At 43.0% G+C, this 18,805-nt stretch overlaps 1 long non-coding RNA gene across 1 annotated transcript in view; it reads right to left on the bottom strand.

Annotated features, from left to right (window-relative positions):
- LOC146811382 (uncharacterized) overlaps positions 1–16,575 on the bottom strand; it is a 133,457-nt gene extending 116,882 nt beyond the window's left edge. Inside the window, exon 1 of the long non-coding RNA XR_014966722.1 lies at positions 16,494–16,575. This is a non-coding gene — a long non-coding RNA (uncharacterized LOC146811382). The remainder of the gene's footprint in view (positions 1–16,493) is intronic.
- Between the last annotated feature and the right edge of the window lie 2,230 nt (positions 16,576–18,805).

Raw genomic sequence — 18,805 nt, 5'->3', positions numbered from 1 at the left:
CGATTCCTTAATACCGATTCCTTATTTCTCGCTATTAAGGATTCGCTTTTCAAAATGTTGATGCATGTGCACCATTGTCTCATGTATTCCAAATTGTTTGTGGTGCAATCCAGAATTAATACTTATGAAACATTACACATATTGTTCATTACATTGTTAACAATAGGCCCAATGCATTTCGGGACTCGCAGGTCCCTTCTTCAGGGGAGAATTTCTGTGAACAAGAAATATATATAAGTCCCTTGTCCAATAGTGACATGCGTTTTACTTGAAGAGACAATACTGTGGGGCGCGTTGACAAAATGGTGCTGGTTAAAATACCACGGCAACAGTATTTGTCGTAGTTATATTGTGCCCAGAAAAAAGAAATTATGATAGTTAGTTAGGTGTTGTGTGAAAAGAAGGACTGAATTAGTGGATGTGAGATATTCATACCTGTGAGGTGGTAATGTGCCTCTGGATATGTGATTGCTGGGAATAATGATGGATGGGTAATATCCTACGGGAAAATCAAGGTACTCGTTGGTGTGTTTTCCGACAAATAAACTGATCGCGTGTGCAGACAATATCAGCTGTTGCACTGTCGCGTGAAGCGCAGTGAAATGCATTGCGTTTAATACCAATGAAAAATGTTGCTTGCGAAACCACTAACTGTGCGGGTGAGTAAATGCAAGAAGGAGGTGCACACTCACCGAAGATGCTGGTAGCAATGAGTAAATGCACGTTGATAAGTTACACAACAAAATAACTGATTACATATTCAGGCAATATCAGCTGTTTCACTGTCGCGTGAAGCGCGGTGAAATACATTGTACTGAGTACCATTAAAAAAAGTTGCTTGTTAAACTGCTGACTAAGTGGGTCAGTAAATACATAAAAGCGGTGCACACTCACCGGAGATGCCGGTAGCAATGAGTGAATGTAATCGAAGCTTTCTGGATTCGTCTGGGGTATCTGTGCAAGATCGCGAAAAGCGGATCGCGAAAAGCGGATCTGTATACATCATGAGGTTCAGTTCTGTAAGAACAGTTACGAACTGAATGAGAAGAGAACAAACGCTTACTGTCTGCAAAAGAAAGAATTGAGTGCTGCTGTGTGTGCGTATATGCTTCTCGAATAATGATGTGTATACACACAGCAGTTAAAAACATGTCCGTCAGCGTAGTTTAGAACTGAAAATAGGACTGTGTTGATGCGCTGACTGGTCACATCCGGGGTGGAGGTTTGTGGGAGATGTAGTGTGTGTGTTGTTGGTAGATGAGCATGATCGATGAAAAATCAATATCGAGATTAGACTCGTGCTGAAGGAAAGAAAGCGTGACTAGTAACAGTAATGTGGCGGTCAAAACAAATGCTTTAAGGGTTAGATGCGTGCTGATGAAAAATAAAAACAGAAACAAACATTGATGTGAACAAAGGTAAATGCCCGGAACAGCCTCAGTGTGTAAAGATTGGAGTGTTAACTGTGGTGGAATGCCCGAAACAGATACAGTGTTTAAAAATTAAAGTATTAGTGAATAATATTGGAAAAAAAGTAACAGTTAATCATTATTTATATAAGAATACATTTAGAATCTGTGGTGGTTGACTTAATAATAGAGAATATTGTGTACACCATACAGTTTTGAAGGATAATGTGTATAATCGAATCACAGAAAACAAATCATCTCCATTTTGTCATTGAGTCCCCTAGTGGATAAAGCTTGTAGAAAATCGATCCAAATTTTTCTCTTTGTAATAATTTTTTGTTATTATCAACTCCATCATGTTTGGGGACTACCTCAATTATTTGAGCTCTAAGCTGGGATATACTGTGTTTCTCTTCTGCCCAATGAACGGCTACACTTGAGGTTTTACTGCCAGTGCGTATGGTACTTTTATGTTCTGTCAAGCGAACTTTGAACTTACGTTCCGTTTTGCCTATGTATGCCTTACCGCATGGACATTTCAAGCAGTAAATTATATTGGTGGTGTTGCAGTCAGATGTGTGTTTCAGTGTGATATTCTTGCCTGTAATGGGATGTGTGAGTATATTACCCAAAGTTATGTTATTGCAGTGCGTTCAATTATTGCACCTGGTTGTGCCCTTTAAAATTTGTTTAGTGGGAGATCTGTCTGGTATTTTGATCAATTCTTGTAAATTCCTGCCTCGAGTATAGGAAAATGTAGGTTTTTCCTTGAATATTCCATTGAAATCAGGTTCATTCTGTAGCAGCTCCCATCTTTTATTGATGATTTTTTTGATTTGGTTCGAGCAAGTGGAATACTTAGATACAAAAGTGGGTGTAGTTGTTTGAATTTTGATATTTCCGTCAATTAACGATTTCCAACCTATGTTTTGGAGCCTCATGATACTCTTGTCTATGACTTCGGTGGGATATCCTCTTTGTTCAAATCGTTGTTTGTATTGTTCAATTTTCATTGTTGCTTTCTCTGGTTCAGAGCAGATGCGTTTAATCCTTAAGAATTGTGAATAAGGTAAATTAAGGATGAGGCGTCTGGGATGGAAGCTAGTAAATTGTAGAGTACTGTTTCTATCTGTGGATTTCATGAAAATCTCTGTAACTGATTTATGTTTGGTCTGATCCTTCTTGATTAAAAAATCCAAAAAGTTAACTTGTTTGTAGCTGACGGTGTGAGTGAATTGGATTCCAGGGTTCCTTGTGTTGAGTTGATCAATTAAATTCTCCAATGTTGCCAAATCAAATCAAATCAAATTAGGTGTTTGTTAAGCGCGACTACTCACCCGTAAGGCGCTCAAGGCGCTGGGGATGTGGGGGTGTTCACAGGTTCCAGTCCATCAAGGAGGGGGGTCTGTCGAAGAGCCAGGTTTTGAGGTTTCTTGCGACGATGGGGAGTATGTTATCTGTCTGAGGTGAAGCGGAAGGTCGTCCAGGCTCTGGCCGCAAGGAAGGAGAATGAGCGACCTCCCGATCTGGTCTTTCTGGTGCAGGGGACCACTGCGTAGGAGAGCTGGGCTGATCGTAGGGTCCTTTGGGGTGCGTGGAATTTGAGTCGGCTGTTCAGGTATGCTTGCCCGGTGTCGTGGAGAGCCTTGTGAGCGTGGGTTCGCATCTTGAAGGTGACTCTAGCTTCAATGGGGAGCCAGTGGAGTGTTCGCAGGTGCTGGGAGATGTGGCAGTGTCTTGGCAGGTTGAGGACCAGTCTTGCGGCGGCGTTTTGGATGTTCTGTAGCTTGCGGGTGAGGTTTTTGTTTATTCCGGCATAGAGTGCATTGCCGTAGTCGAGCCTGCGGGTGACCAGGGCGTGAGTGACGGTCTTTCTGTGTTCGAGGGTGATCCATTTGAAGATCTTAAGTAGGAGGCGGAGGGTGTGGAAGCAGGAGGACGAGACGGAGTTGATCTGGCGGTCCATTTTGAGCTCTGAGTCCAGGATGAATCCCAAGTAGCGTGCGTGGTCCGTGGGGGTAGGCGGGCTTCCGAGGGCGGGGGGCCACCAGGTGTCATTCCAGGCGTCTGGGATGAGTACTTCCGTTTTGTTGGTGTTTAGTTGCAGGCAGCTGTTTTTCATCCATTTGGTGATGGCTTCCATGCCTTCTCGAAAGTTGTCTCTGGTGGTGTTGGGGTCATTGGATAGGGAGAGGATGAGTTGGGTGTCGTCTGCGTATGACACAATGTTAAGTCCGTAGGTTCTGACGATGGGGGCGAGCGGAGCCATGTGGATGTTGAAGAGCGTAGGGTTGAGGGTGGACCCCTGGGGGACTTCGCAGGTGGTAGGTGTAGGGTCTGAGAGGAAAGGGGGTAGTCTGACCCGCTGCGTTCTGCCAGAGAGGAAGGAGCGGATCCAGTCGAGGGCCTTGTCTTGGATCCCTGCGTCGTGGAGTCTGCGTATTAGGGTGCAGTGAGAGACTGTGTCGAACGCCGCTCAGAGGTCGAGGAGGATGAGGGCTGCTGTTTCTCCTTTGTCCAGTAAGGTACGGATGTCGTCTGTTGCGGCGAGGAGGGCGGTTTCCGTACTGTGGTTTTTTCTGAAGCCGGATTGGGAGGAGTCGAGGATGTTGTGCTCTTCGATGAATGTGGTGAGTTGGCTGTTGATGGCTTTCTCGATGACAATGTTGTCAATGGTTGTGACCATATTAAAAATATATTGTCTATGTATCTGCTATATTGTACCAATCCTTTGGTCCAATTCTCATCAGTAAGTATGAAATCATTTTCAAATTTTGACATAAAGATATTGGCATATGTCGGGGCACCAGAAAAACCCATAGATGTACCTGTGAGTTGTCCAAAAAAATGGTTGTCTTGCCATGAGAAATAACTGTTGTGAAGGCAAAAAAACAAGAGTTTAAGTAGAAATACACTGAAATCTTCTTTTAAATCCATTTGCGAAAGAGCCCATTCCGTGACTTCTATTCCTTCTGTGTGAGCTATAGAGGTGTAGAGTGCAGTCACATCAATTGTGCAAAGTATCCAGGCCTCTCGGAAGAAAGGGGCGATCATCTTGAGTTTTTTCGAAAAATCTGTGGTGTCTTTGGTGTATGTACACCATCTTTGAACAAAATTTTGAAAAGAATGGTCAAGAAACATTCCTAGAGGATCAAAGATTGACCCACAGCCGGAAACAATTGGGCGAAATGGAGGATCAGTTGGGTGTTTATGTATCTTTGGTATCATGTAAATTTTGGGTCTCCTGGGATTGCATGTTGTAAGGTAGGATTTTAATTGTGAGTTGATGATACCAGTTTCTTCAGCTTTATCCAAAAATTCTTGTAACATCCTTTGTAAAGTAATAGTTAGATCATTATCCAGGGGAAGGTATGTTGAAATGTCCATTACATGATCATTGACTTTTTTTTATATAGTAAGAAGTATCCATGACGACCAGAGCGCCACCCTTGTCCGCTGGTTTTAGTGTTAATGCATTGTTGTTAGCTATTGATCGAATAGTCCTTCTTTCATGTTCTGTTAAATTGCTTGTTGTGGGTTTATCATAATTTAATTTAGCGCAATCATGTTTCACTATATTTTCAAATGTATCCAGTATTTTGTGTGAAACAGGAGCCTGATAATTGCTTTTGGGTCTGAATTTGTTGCATTATATTCGTGAAGTAGTGACGTAAGCGTAGTTTTCTCATAAATTTAAAAACAGTAATATCCGTGTCTAATCTTGTGGTAGTGGTAGTGGGTACGAATGACATGCCCTTATTCAATGTTCTTATTTGTTGAGTAGACAAAACTGTGGACTAAATGTTGATGGTTAAACTATGCTCCTTCCACTTCTTAAAGTTTTGCCCGCCTTGTCCTCTCCTGGTTTTTGAACGGTGTCTGTTGGTGGTATTCAGCTTGATGACGGTGGTTGTCCCTGGTCCGGAACCTGAGACAAAAAAGGAACTCTTGAAGTTGAAGGAATTTGTGACTCACCTGATGATAGTGGTGTGGTGGTTGGTCCCGCTGTTGATAATGAGGTTTTGGAAACTGGTGGGCGGTTTATTGATGTATCCAAGTCTGTAGCCACGCTTTCCTTCAGAAGAGGTATTGGGATTTTTGTTATTGAAGCGTCTTCTCGCGTAAATTTCTGCCCAAGTGTAGACTTCATTCAATTTATAATCAATGGTGTCTCTACGGTATTTTGAGATTTTTCCTTCCTGTAATTCCTGACTGTATCGTTCCAATTTTTGGATTAATTCTGCCAGAGTTGCTGACCATGTTTCGGTTATCATTCTTTTCTCCAGTTCATGTTTTAAGTTGAAAATTTCTTCATCAAGTTCTCTAATCGTTCTTGATAGTTCTTCAATTATTAATAATATTAGATCTAGAGAACATTTGTTCAATATAGAAAACCATTTGTCCATAAACTTGGGATTAAGGTGAAACCTAAACAACATTGGACGGATTGACAGACGTAATCACCCTGGTATTCTTTTAGCTCGATGATATTGAACTAAAGTAGAGGCATGGAGTCTTTGGTTAAGTTGTCTGCATGTTAGGTATTCTAGTTGTTTAAGTTGTTGGACAGTGGACCCCCGTGCGTATCTATTAGTTTGACTTCTTGTATTAATTCATATATTTCTGATGCTTGCTCATTGGTATATGTGAGAGTAGATGCTCTGTTATCCGTAATATTGGTAATAGTATCAAATGATGACATGATGACATTTGTTAATTTATCTGGTGGTGCTACCCCCTTGTGTCAAAGGAAATAATGCTATAAGTTGGTGGTGAGGGTGCACTCAATTGTTCTGTATGTCTAATATACATTTTCTAAACCACGGGTGCGATGCTACTGGTATGTGTTGACGTCACACACTGGTTAAACTAAAATGGGATACAGGGTGAGGACCTGATTGTAGTATGCACTGTTCCGAATGAACATATAAGTTCAAAATCTTGTTTAACAAATGGTCTAGTGGCTATCAGAGAGGTCCTGGATAGCACGGTTGGCAGGGCCGGATCCCCGATCCACTGCGACGGTCCAGCAAGGGTTACCGGGATAGGAAAAAGGAGGGGGGCATGTGTGAGTAGCCAGCGGCCTCAAGAGCAATTACCGGTATGAGGAGAGAAATGTGCTTGACCCGAAGTGGGATAGTATCGGAGGTGCTGGCTTACCGTGCTGAAGAACCCAGATGAAGGCTCGAGTTAATCGATGGTCAGGATGAGCGCCGAGTGCAGCGCAGACATGTGCGGTGTCAGCCGGTGTCTCGGAGCAAAGACGGCTGTAGGCGGGTTAAGTAAACGCTGTGTTTCCGCGTTCGGAACGTCAGCGTATCATGTGACCATGACTGGGATAGGTGATGTCACTGAAGGGAGGGGTGTAGTTAGGGATGCCTGGGCATAGCGCAGTGCGTGCGAGAGAGACGTGCAGGGCAGGAAGGAAAATGGAAAGAGAAAAAGTACTACTAATTACATCGATATCAAGCTGACTCTTGAAATGTGGGAACAGATCGTGATGATTAAAAACAGGCATGACAAGGAATGCAGAACTGTGTTATAAAACGAATTAGTGCAATTGAGGATTACCGACGGAGTGATTGATATGAATATAGTGCAGTAAAAACAATTGACAGATCATTATCACTGGTATAGGTTTCAGTGTAGATGATCATTTTGAACACATAGAGAAAAATTGTAGATTCAAAAACAATTTGACAAGGTCATGTTAAAGCCAAGGGAACAACAAGATATCATGGTTTAGGAATGGTGTGTCATGAAAAAGCAGTGACAGTATTGACACATTACTGGAGGGGTCGCTAGGTTAAGTGTCTGGACGTATCAGGGGCAGGGTATCTAGGTGGTGAGGGGGCAGCAGGGTGTATCCATTCACTGGATGCAGAAGCGATAGAGGTAGTACAAAGACAGAGTGAGAGGGTAGAACTGGGTATCATATTTGTACTGTACTGTTCCATTCATCGATGGTGTTCAGTCCTTGTTCCACTGAATTGCATCGTGTTATCCATTTACATTCACTTCTGTTTAGTAAGGTTTGGAGGTTACCACCCCTGATGGGTAGCAACAGTTGGTCGATCACTTGCCAGTTTACTACTTTGCTGTGACTTTTTTCAAGGAAGTGTGTCACCAAGGGGGCAGTCAAGACTTTGCAGTGAATCCTGCTTTTGTGTTGTATTATTCTCTGTTTGACCGTTTGGGTAGTCTGGCTGATGTAAATAAGATCACAAGGGCATCGAATTGCATAAATAACGTTTGGGGACCGGCAGTTGGGGAATGTTTTGAGTGTGTAGGTTTTGTTATTGGCCTTAAATCTTTGGTATTAGATTTGAGCTCACAAGCAATGCAGGATTGACATCTCTTTTACAAAAGAGACGGTGCACCAAAGGAAAAGTCTTTTCAAGTATTCCAATTGTTGTTCTTTTATTCTCATTCAACTCTCAGAAAAATCAGACTCAGCCAACGCGTTTCGTTCTTTACGAACTTCGTCAGGACTGTGAAAGAATATAAATAAAAACATACATATGTATAAAACACATCAAGTACAACATAAAACACAACAAACTACATTACTAATAATACATATAAAAGTGACATTATTATAAGCTTCCATACAAATAGTAGAAACACCACGGAGAACATACAAAATAAATTTCACATATACATATATTACACACAAATTTTATAAAAAATTCTTTTGGAACATATTAGTCAGATACATATACACAACAAGAGTTAAAACTATCACAAGAAACACATATATATCCTGCCTAGGTATGTACATTGTCCAATGTTCTAAATAGAAAACTCCATTTAATGTTTAAAAAAACCTAGGAACCTGATCTGCAAGTGGGTTAATTGATTTAAGATAAAGAAAAAGGTCTTTGTAGATACCAAATAACAATGATTAAAGTGACTACCACTCTAATAGAGGGAAAAAAATGGCCTTCGTATTTAGCCTAGATTTGAACGCTATGTTTACTTGGTTATTACCAACGTACCATTATTCTTACTAGTTTCACAAACCGTATGTAATTTCAATGTGTCGCTTTGTTATTTGGGGACCCCGCCACCCCCCCCCCCCCGGCCCCCCCTATTTTTTGATATTTTATGGTCTTTCGTATTGGTTATTGATTACGTATCCAAATATACAGAGACGGATGCATTATTCTGGCAATAGAATCTAATTGCGTGTAATTTTAAAAACGATATATACGAAAGCGCCTCGTTTCTATGTGAGATTAGACGTTGTACACATTACACCGGTACACCATTCCAAAATGGCGCACATAGGTTGGAAATTCAGCCAAAGTATTATAATAGCGAGCAAAATACTTCCGCGACCCGTCACGTGACGGGTGCATACTTTTGGTATTAGAATCTAATTTCGTATATTTTTATAAACAATATATACGGATGAACCTCGGTTTTAGTTGGGATTAGATGTTATATACTTGACACCCGTACACCATTCCAAAATGGCGCCCATAGGTTGGAAATTCAGCTCTAATATTGTAGTAGCTATCTTAATACTGCCGTGATCCGTCACGTGACATGTGGGTTGGGCCTACTTAAGACGTCTGACCTATGGGGCATGGTTTCGCCGGTGACCTGAGAAAGCGCCCGTTTCGAAAGGTAAGACGAGAGTCGTTTGGTGGGTTGAGAAAGTGACATACTGACGTGATATTTCTTTGGGGCTTGGGATGAGAATTAAAGGGATGTTTCTACGTTAACTGGTTGATTTTGGCGTTGTTTATAGTACTATCGTGGACATCACCTCAATACTATCCTGTGGTTATAAACGATTTAAGGCGACCAAGGACCACTAAATGTCAATTGACAAAGACATTTTGTTGGTCGTTTGTTTTTCATGGCGCATATTACGTGACGGCTCCGTCATTTTAAGTTTAACTAAGTAGGAACTTTTTAAAGCTGTTCAATGTAAAATGGGAATACTTACGGTTCACAACTTGTTGTATATTACCGTTGCGTGAAAAGCTTTGGAATCCTGGTTTCGGTCTCTATTGTGTCTAATTGACAGATTTGCTATATGATAATATTGCATCTTGGGCTACGGACAAATATATAATGGGAGATATAAGCTGTCGCATCCATCAATATTGGGTTGGAACGTTTACATCTGGAAACGTGATTAAGAATGGATGTTTGTGGAGGAGCCAAGATGGCGACCGGAGCAGACGCTTGAGCGCCCGGCTCCATCGGCCCGTGGCCTCGGACTACTATCCTGATGCCCATCCTCGCCGATTCTCGAGGTGCAACGTGTGCGAAGACGCGCTGACCGCGCTGCCGCTTTCCCGGAGTTTCAGCCCGCCCGGATGCCCGAGTTCTGGGTGCTTTTGTCCTCTGCACTGAACCCCTGCGCCATTATGGCCTTTGCCGGCCCCCTGGACGCTCCAGCTAGCGCTAACCTGAGCCCCGCGGTCCCGATCTCACCTCGCACCACGGATCGTTGCCGGATGAGCCCGGGGAGGGACGGCCGGACTCCTTCTGCACCCTGTGCCTGACGGGCTGGAGCTGTGGGGTGGGCCCCGGTGCGGCGGGTCTTCTGCCCCGCTCTGAGGACCTCGCTGTGGGAGGCTGCTGACCCCCTTCACCTATTGCCTAGCCGGCGGCAAAGAGAACCTGCGAGAAGAGAAGCGACTGTCGGCCTTCCCTGTTGCGGCGTAGACCTGAGGGGAATTGACTCCTTGCCACGATCCCCCCCCCTGGCCATTGCAACGTACAGCGGCAAAACATGGCGGTGAGTGCCTGCTCGCGGCTGGGGGGTGATACTCCGGTCTCGCCCGCTGCCCACTTCGCCCTTCCTCTTCCGGACACCAGCTCCACAGTGCCGTCCCGGATTGCTGCCGATGTGGGGGCCCAGCTTCCGCTGACATGCGGCTCCGTTCTGGCTGTCCTGCGGGACTTTCAACTACAGGTGTGCGCTGGCCTGCAGGCACTGAGGGAGCGGTTTGACCCCATACTGTCGGCTGCGGGTCGTGAGCGCTCTGTTTGTCATCCGCAGGACGTGGGTCTCCCGGTGCTTCTGTCCTCTTGCGGGGACGCAACGGCGGTGTATGATTGTGCTACACTGGTGCCTTCATCCGGCGTTCCCGACACCCAGGGTCCACCGCTCTCCACCTCAACTGCGGATACTTTGTCCCCCTGGTCATGGCTGCCTGCTTCATTGTTGCCTGCCTCACCGCGTCCGCAGGAGTATCCTGCTGAGCGATACCTAACGGCTTCGAGGAACCGTCCGCGGTGGCCTACTGCTTCTTTTTTGTGGAACTCCTGTACTTTACTTGCCAGGTTTGGATTTTATGTGGTGCAAAGAGGGACCTCAATAGATGGTCGGCGGCCATTTCGTGATCCTACTTCACCATCTTCTCACAAGCGGCCATCTTGTCTTTGTCTGCTCGGGACACGGGGCCTTCATGTAGGGGCTGGTTTAATCCCAAGCCCGCGATCGGGCCAGGGCTAGACTGACTTCTATCGCCATGGTTCATGGACGGGCTGGCCTGGGACTGGAATTGTATGTATGTTTTGTGCGCACTCGTCGCGACTTGTATTCCTTCGCTTAAATTGTGGTGACATGGTATCTTCGCATGCAGTTTTTTGGCGTACTGGGCTCTCAGTGTGTGGAGGCCGTAACTGGCTGATGGTTCGGGGCGCTCTGGTGTCCCGTGGGCTCCTCCCCACCTTCTTTTCTGTTTTCTTAATTTCTTTACTCTATTCCTACTTTCTCTCTTGTCTATATTTCGGGTTCATTGGGCGACAGGCACTATGCTGGGGGGGGGGCAGGCCGTAGCCTCCGCATTGGTGTAGGGTGGGGGGGTAATACTCTGTTCTTAATTAGTTCTATGGGCCTTTTTTCTTTTATGTCTCTACGCTCTACTTGCTTCGATTCGGGGTCCGGGTGTGGGGTGGATCGAGTGGGGGCGGCTCTGGAGGGGTGCGTACTTGCTCATGTGACTATCCTGTTATATCTCTGCACCGCCTCACTGCTTGAGATTTTACTTCCATTGTTGTTTTTACTGATGTTGCTGCTCTCCCGTGTGGTGAAGCTATCTTGCGGACTCGAATCTCCTTTGTTCTTATCCTTCACTGACTTTTTTTTTTCCTGATAACATTATTTTAAAAACTTAAAATTAACCTTCACCTCTCCTTCCCCGGGTGTCAAAGATATCTCCAGTATGTAACTCATAACTCGTTGTTAATCTTGACCGTTGACGCACGGGGGATATAATGTGGGTATCAGTGCTTCACTGTATCGTGGCCGGCCTGACGGTTGTAGGCCCGTATTTGTTCTTTTAAGATGCACGAATAAAGGTTTATAAAAAAAAAAAAAAAAGAATGGATGTTTGTGAAACAGAATAAGATTAAGAATGGACATCCATGACATTTTCCGTTTGTGTTGTTTTTCTAGAAAAATGGAGCCTGTACATTGGGCCTAAATATACAACAACAGGGTTGTTCTATTTTTACCTATGATACATATGGACTGAACTAAGAGTCCGACTGATATTTGAATTAGCCGGTGACGCACTTATGATCGCATTTATACAAACACCTTTCAGCTACTTGGAGAGGTAAGGTGCCTTTCGCTTTCTTATGAAAAGCCTTTGTTATTCGCGCATTTCTATTTGATTACGATCTTTCATGCCCACATGAGGCTATAACAGAAATCTTTTCTAAAAAAAAAAAAAAAAAAAAAAATTCATTCTTACTAGGTTATATACAATTTTATATGAACAAACATACCACTTGGAAGCCGGCCACTTTTGAAATTTGTGGAGGTCGTTCCTTAGAAACAATCTATGGTAAGAATTGGCATATAAATAAAAGATCTTTCTCCTTTTTTCCTCTATTAGAGTGGTAGTCACTTTAATCATTGTTATTTGGTATCTACAAAGACCTTTTTCTTTATCTTAAATCAATTAACCCACTTGCAGATCAGGTTCCTAGGTTTTTTTAAACATTAAATGGAGTTTTCTATTTAGAACATTGGACAATGTACATACCTAGGCAGGATATATATGTGTTTCTTGTGATAGTTTTAACTCTTGTTGTGTATATGTATCTGACTAATATGTTCCAAAAGAATTTTTTATAAAATTTGTGTGTAATATATGTATATGTGAAATTTATTTTGTATGTTCTCCGTGGTGTTTCTACTATTTGTATGGAAGCATATAATAATGTCACTTTTATATGTATTATTAGTAATGTAGTTTGTTGTGTTTTATGTTGTACTTGATGTGTTTTATACATATGTATGTTTTTATTTATATTCTTTCACAGCCCTGACGAAGTTCGTAAAGAACGAAACGCGTTGGCTGAGTCTGATTTTTCTGAGAGTTGAATGAGAATAAAAGAACAACAATTGGAATACTTGAAAAGACTTTTCCTTTTGTGCACCGTCTCTTTTGTAAAAGAGTTTGTATATCTGGTTTTCCAGTAGAGCACAAGTACGGCCTGCTCTGGACGTGTTTTTGCACCTATCAAGAAATTGTGTATTAATTTGGGATTTGGTGTGCTTAACATTGGTCAGCCGTACGTTTTTTTTGTCTATATAGGATTGACATCTGTAGTGTCCGATCAGTGGTGGTAGACCCCATGTGACAGTGATGTAGATCTGTTGTACAGGTTTGGTGGGCCAAGTGATGGCATGGACAAGATGATTGGCCAGGTTATCCCCTCGCTGGTAAGAGAAGAGAGGGGGTTCTTGCAATTCCTTTTGGGTTCTCAAATGGTTCAATTTCGTGTAATGATCTTTTTGACTTGGTTGCTGCACGGGCTAAATTTAGTCACAAAGGGGATTCTGGTATTTGTTTTCTTGGGTTGTGGTTTAAGGAGTTGGTCCCAATGGCAGTACCATCCTCTCTTGCGGGCACGGGAGACCAAACGTGATGGGTAACCTCTGGAAACAAGTTTGTGGTAGAGGATATCTGATTCCCTGAAGTAGTCTTTTCGCCATTTTCAATTCCTACGGATGCGTAAGAATTGGCCGTATGGTAGGCCATCCCTGAGGCCACGTGGGTGGTAGCTTGAGCAATGTAGTAAAGAATTATGTTCAGTGTGTTTGCGATACAGGGTGATACCGATTATGCCGTCCTCTGCATGGATAGTGGTGATGCCCAGGAAAGGTAAATCGCTGGATCTGTAGTCTGATGTGAACTTCAAGTGGGATTGAGATTGGTTCAGCCAATCGAGAAAGTAATCCAATGAGTCAGATGTGCCATTCCACAGCAGAAGGATGCCATCTATGTAACGTCGCCATAAGTTAATCTGTGTGCGGAATGGGTTATTGGAGGTAAGTATGTGTGTCATCTTGAGGTTGTATACTGTAATATCTTTACATTCACTTTGTTTTACTAAATTCACTAGTTTCTTTAATGTTGCTCACATTGCAGTCATGCTGCCTATGCTTGAAAGTGCACAATGGTGATAGAACCTGGTGTAGTGATGCCAGTGCTGTTAATGGTCAGTTGCACCTGACATTTCTTGCTGGATTGATGGGATCACTTTGCTGGAATAAACCTCACAACAATTTTTACCTTTTGGAGTTTCCTCATCTTCATTGAAACTTGAATTTTACACTGCGACGAACTGCGGTCTACACTCACGCAACACCATTGTGATCCCAACATCAAACAACATTTAAGGACTTTTCTGGACTGGATTATCAAAAGACTGGTATTATTCATCTTTATGTGAGTACCATTTATCACTTTAATGAGCTTCTACTTTAGAGCATCCGCCGCACATCTCACCTCTCAATTTTAAAATTCATAGAGGTTGGGAGATTTCGGTGCGGGCTCTACCTTAGTGTTGATAATTCATGGACTTTATCAAAATGAGTGAATTATCATTGCTAGGCTCTCACAGCGTTCAGGGGCGGCTCTAGACTCATGGTGGCCCTGTGCAGGGAGCGTAGGCAGGGGGCCCCGGAAGAGGGGGTCCGGGCGGAGCTCAGGAAGGTGTTTTAATAAAACGTCCACTGGCCTTTAATGAAATATGTGGCAAAATACTAATTATGAGAAAAACACCATAACTGCAGCATCGCATCATTCCAGTGGTCCTGGGTGAGTGTGCAGCAGTGGAGAAGGAAGCGGGAAGAAGAAGAAGAAAAAGGAAAGGGAAGCAACAGAAAAGGTGGCACGTGAGAGGAAGGAGGGAAGATGGAGTGCTGAATAATCGTCGCTTGTATTGTATCACTAACCTGTGGTACTCCTATGGCTTTCAAACCCGTTCCTTCTCCCAGCCTTGCCTCTCTCCAAAAAACATACAAGCTTCCTCTGTGGGACCACCTCTCCCATGTCAGTGCTGTTAGTGGGATGGAAAAGATGGGGGGGTCGCCAAAAGTGGCATTGCCATTTAGGCGTAACGAGGAAACCTTTGCAAAACGCATGCCTATGCAAATATAGGTGGGGCCTAAATGTGAACTGAACGCTGCATGCCACCTGACAAGTATTCCGGCGCCTTTATGTGCGTTTTCTGGTAGTGCTTCTAAAAACATCATACATCAGCTAACACAAACACCTAAAACAGGCCAGACCCATTAGCTGTACCAATGCTTGTTAGCACTGATTTTTATCCAATGTACATGAAGGGGTAACTCACTTTCTTCCTGTCACATCACTTCCTGCTGCAGGCTCCATCTCTGTTATTCACTTACACCCTTTGCTGCATTCATATTTCTGTAGTCTCCCCATCTACATATTTCAAGTCATCTGCACCACTCTCTTTCACTCTCTCCTACACATACTTCCTTTCATATCCTCCACGTCAACATCCCCTCTCACACACCCTGCATTTTCGTTTTCATTGGCACTGTCCCTATTTTGACAGCTGAATACCCCCATGCACTTTCCCATAGAATCGCTGTTCTCTGCGCCCAGCAGAGAGGCCAAGGATTGGATGAGCATTTAGTAAGAACACCTTGATACGAGATCCTGTCAGAATGCCGAACTGCTTTCAGCCTCACCTGCAGTTCTCAATCATGCCCAGTCATGAACGATCACCCACACCCTGAACTCATTCAGACATCTTGAGGTGACTGGGCTTGCAGTGCGGTTATGCAAGATTCGTACATTGCATGAAAAACAACATCACTGAAACCCATCTGAGATATGAAAATATTCTTAGGAAATAGAAGTGCACACATAGTTCACCATTGCATAAAGCGAACGAACTTTAACAGGGACTGAGTCACTGACTGGGATCAGCTTAAAGGTTCTTGCACACATTGTCAGAAATCAGTGTTTTCTTGTAAAGTTAAAGGGATGAATAATGGTCGGGGGGGGGGGGGGGGGGGAAGTGCGGAGTACCGCCACCGGCAGGATTCGCCCAACTTAAAGCCCTGTGCATGCTCTTCTTCTCCCTACTTATTTCCGAGTACCGGGACTATAGGTTGGTTCCAGCCACAGCAGGAGACAGGTGTGGGTGTACCCTATGCTCTCACTCAGAATACAGCGGTGGAGGCACTTTTTGCACCAACGAAAGGGCTTAACCCCCCAACCTCCTGGAAGCCGGAGGCCGCCAAATCCCTGCATATGTATTGTATCAGATTCCTCGTGGCGGCCCCTGGGGTTTGGCGGCCCTGTGCAGGTGCACAGCTTGCACATGCCTAATGCCGCCCCTGCAGCGTTTGATAACTCATGGACATTTCATTATTAGTGAGCTATCATAGTTTCTCTTGCACAGCGTTTTGATTGTTATTCTGCTATTGACATGCTCAGAGACTGAATAACTGGGGAAGTGTTTTCTCTTACTTGGAGACTGGGAGCTGTATTTGAAAGTTGTCTGCTCTGCCCTTTGCACAAGTTGTCAGCGTTTATAAGTAACTGCCTAAGTCTATCTTACATCGGTTCTCAGCTGTTTTTGGATATTGGGCAAGAAAACTGTAAGGAATTCTTCTAAGCTTAAAGATACCATCCACTCTGCCCGTTTTGCCACTTTGAATTTATTGCCTCTTGTTTACATTAAGGAGAGAGGCCTGGCATCTTTCTAAATCCACAAGCGCATGCTGTTGCATTGCTCAAACTCCAACTGCAATTTCTCAACCATTCGCGTGTTTCAGCCTACCTGCATTCAGGACACGCGAAGGTTCCACGCCTTGTTTCATTGTCATCGCATTTGAGTTCATCTGTCTCAACCACCGTCGTCATCTTGTCACGTCACGCAACGTAGCTTATGTGCGTAACGCTGCGTGGAGTTCATATTTATTTTCCTCACGTTTATGGAGAAACTAAAGATTTCATTCTTGGACAGTGTGTGCGCCGGCTTTTGTTAAAGTTTATTATTTTCTTTTCTTTCTTTGAAATTTCTTCAGTGCTTTTTACCGACTGAACATTCGGAGAAGGAACTCTTTCAACTTTCTTCACGTCGAGACGAATCAAGTAACTGAATGCGCTAACTTTTACCACAGTGCCATCTAGTGGTATTTTAATGGTATATGTTTGAGTTAACATTTTATTTTCAGGTTATTACTTATTAGGAGCAAGGAGAATTTCTAACAGTGTGTTTTATTTCAGGCAAGGAGCATTCTAACCTAACAGTTTTTTTATTTTATTACAAGGAACGTTTTGATATTGCATATTACTTCAAAGCATATTACTTCAGATACCTTCAGCCAAACTCATTGCTGTTTCTACTGACATAACTCATTATGGTACCATTTCATTCATTCCTATTTACTGACTGTTAAGATTTTACTTCATGTTTTGTTACATGTGGAATCATTTATAATTTAACATCTTTTCTTTAGAAAAGTCACTAACATGCAGAACGTATCTACTCCTCCATTCTTTCTATCCACGTCTGGTGATCCCCCGATCAAATGGCACAAGTGGAAAAAGGTTTTTGAGAGGTACGCAAAGGTTTGTGGTACCAATCTTAGCGCTGAGAGGCGGACGGCTCTTCTTCTTCATTGCCTCCGGTCTGAGGGACAAGAGGTATTTGATCACCTACCCGATGTGGACGACCAAACCTTAAATGAATATGAAATATGCATTGTGAAACTTGATAAGCATTATCTGCCTAAGGTGAGTACCATTCTTGAACGGTACCACTTTGGTAGAAGGACACAAATTGAAGGAGAATCAGTTGAAAATTATATCACCGCACTTAGGAAGTTAGCGTCCTCGTGCAAATTTGGTGCCTGTGTGGAAGAAAGAATTAGTGACCAATTCATGCTGGGGTGTAACGTTGAAAGTTCAGAAGTGATCTTTGGCAAAATGATGAACCCACTCTTGATGAAGTTTTACCTATTGCCAAACAGATTGAACGTTCTTTGAAATGTGTGGATATAATTACAAAACGTGAGAACAAAGATAATCCCATTCAGTCAGTAAAAACCAACTCTAAAGAAAAAGACTTTAAGAAAGGGTCTCTAACAAGGGTTCAGAAAAAGAATGGACGAGATTTAAAACTTAAATGTTACAGATGCAGCAGTGAAAATCACCTGGTCAATGATAGGAAATGTCCTGGATTTAAGGCAACTTGTTCAATATGCAAAACGGTAGGGCACTTCACATCTGTTTGCAATGTTACGAAAAACAAAGGAAAGGTTCTTACAGTAGCAAACAAAAGTGACAGTGATAGTGACAATGAGTCCGATTGTTATTGCGGACAAGTCGTTTCACAAATTTCAGATAATCATAAAAGAGGTCCACTAGATGACATAAAAGTGGAAGGAGAGGTGACTAGAGTTTTGTTTGATTCAGGGGCGAAGATCACCATCATTTCTAGACAATTTTTCATGAACAAACTTTTCTTAGGGTGTAAAGCTCCTCAAAGCTGATATAAGTCCTACTGGATATGGAGGTGAGCCCATAAATTGCTAGGGTACTTCACTGGATTGATAGAATACAAAGGTAGACTTACCACGGAGAAGATATATGTTTCACATAAAGGGGATAGTATCCTCAGTTGGTTTCATCAGAAAGACCTTGGGGTGATGTTAGACCCCAACAGTGATCCTCCCATTTTATTAATAGAACATTTTCAAGTTAACGATGTATTAGTTCAAGATGGAGAAAATTAATTTACCACTCTTTTGAAGAGAGAGTTTCCTAACGTCTTTAAAGATGAATTAGGGTGTTTGAGAGGCTATGCTCACAACATCAGATCAATTCCTGGAGCAGTTCCCATAGCTTACAAAGTACGCAGTGTCCCATTATCGGTGAGAGATGAGATGAAAGGGGAGCTGGAGAAGTTAAAGAAAGATGGTATAATTGAGGAAGTAGAGGGCACTAGGTGGTTGGCGCCAGTTGTAGCCGCATGAAAATCAAATGGAAATTTGCGCCTTTGCATTGATTTAGGGGAATTGAATAAACAAGTTATCATTGATAAATATCCATTGCCAAAAATATCTGATATGTTAATGCTTTTACAAG

This window comes from Triturus cristatus, chromosome 7 (assembly GCF_964204655.1).
Source record: "Triturus cristatus chromosome 7, aTriCri1.1, whole genome shotgun sequence".
In the NCBI taxonomy this organism is placed as follows: domain Eukaryota; kingdom Metazoa; phylum Chordata; class Amphibia; order Caudata; family Salamandridae; genus Triturus; species Triturus cristatus.
This window is presented reverse-complemented; position numbering and strand designations above follow the sequence as displayed.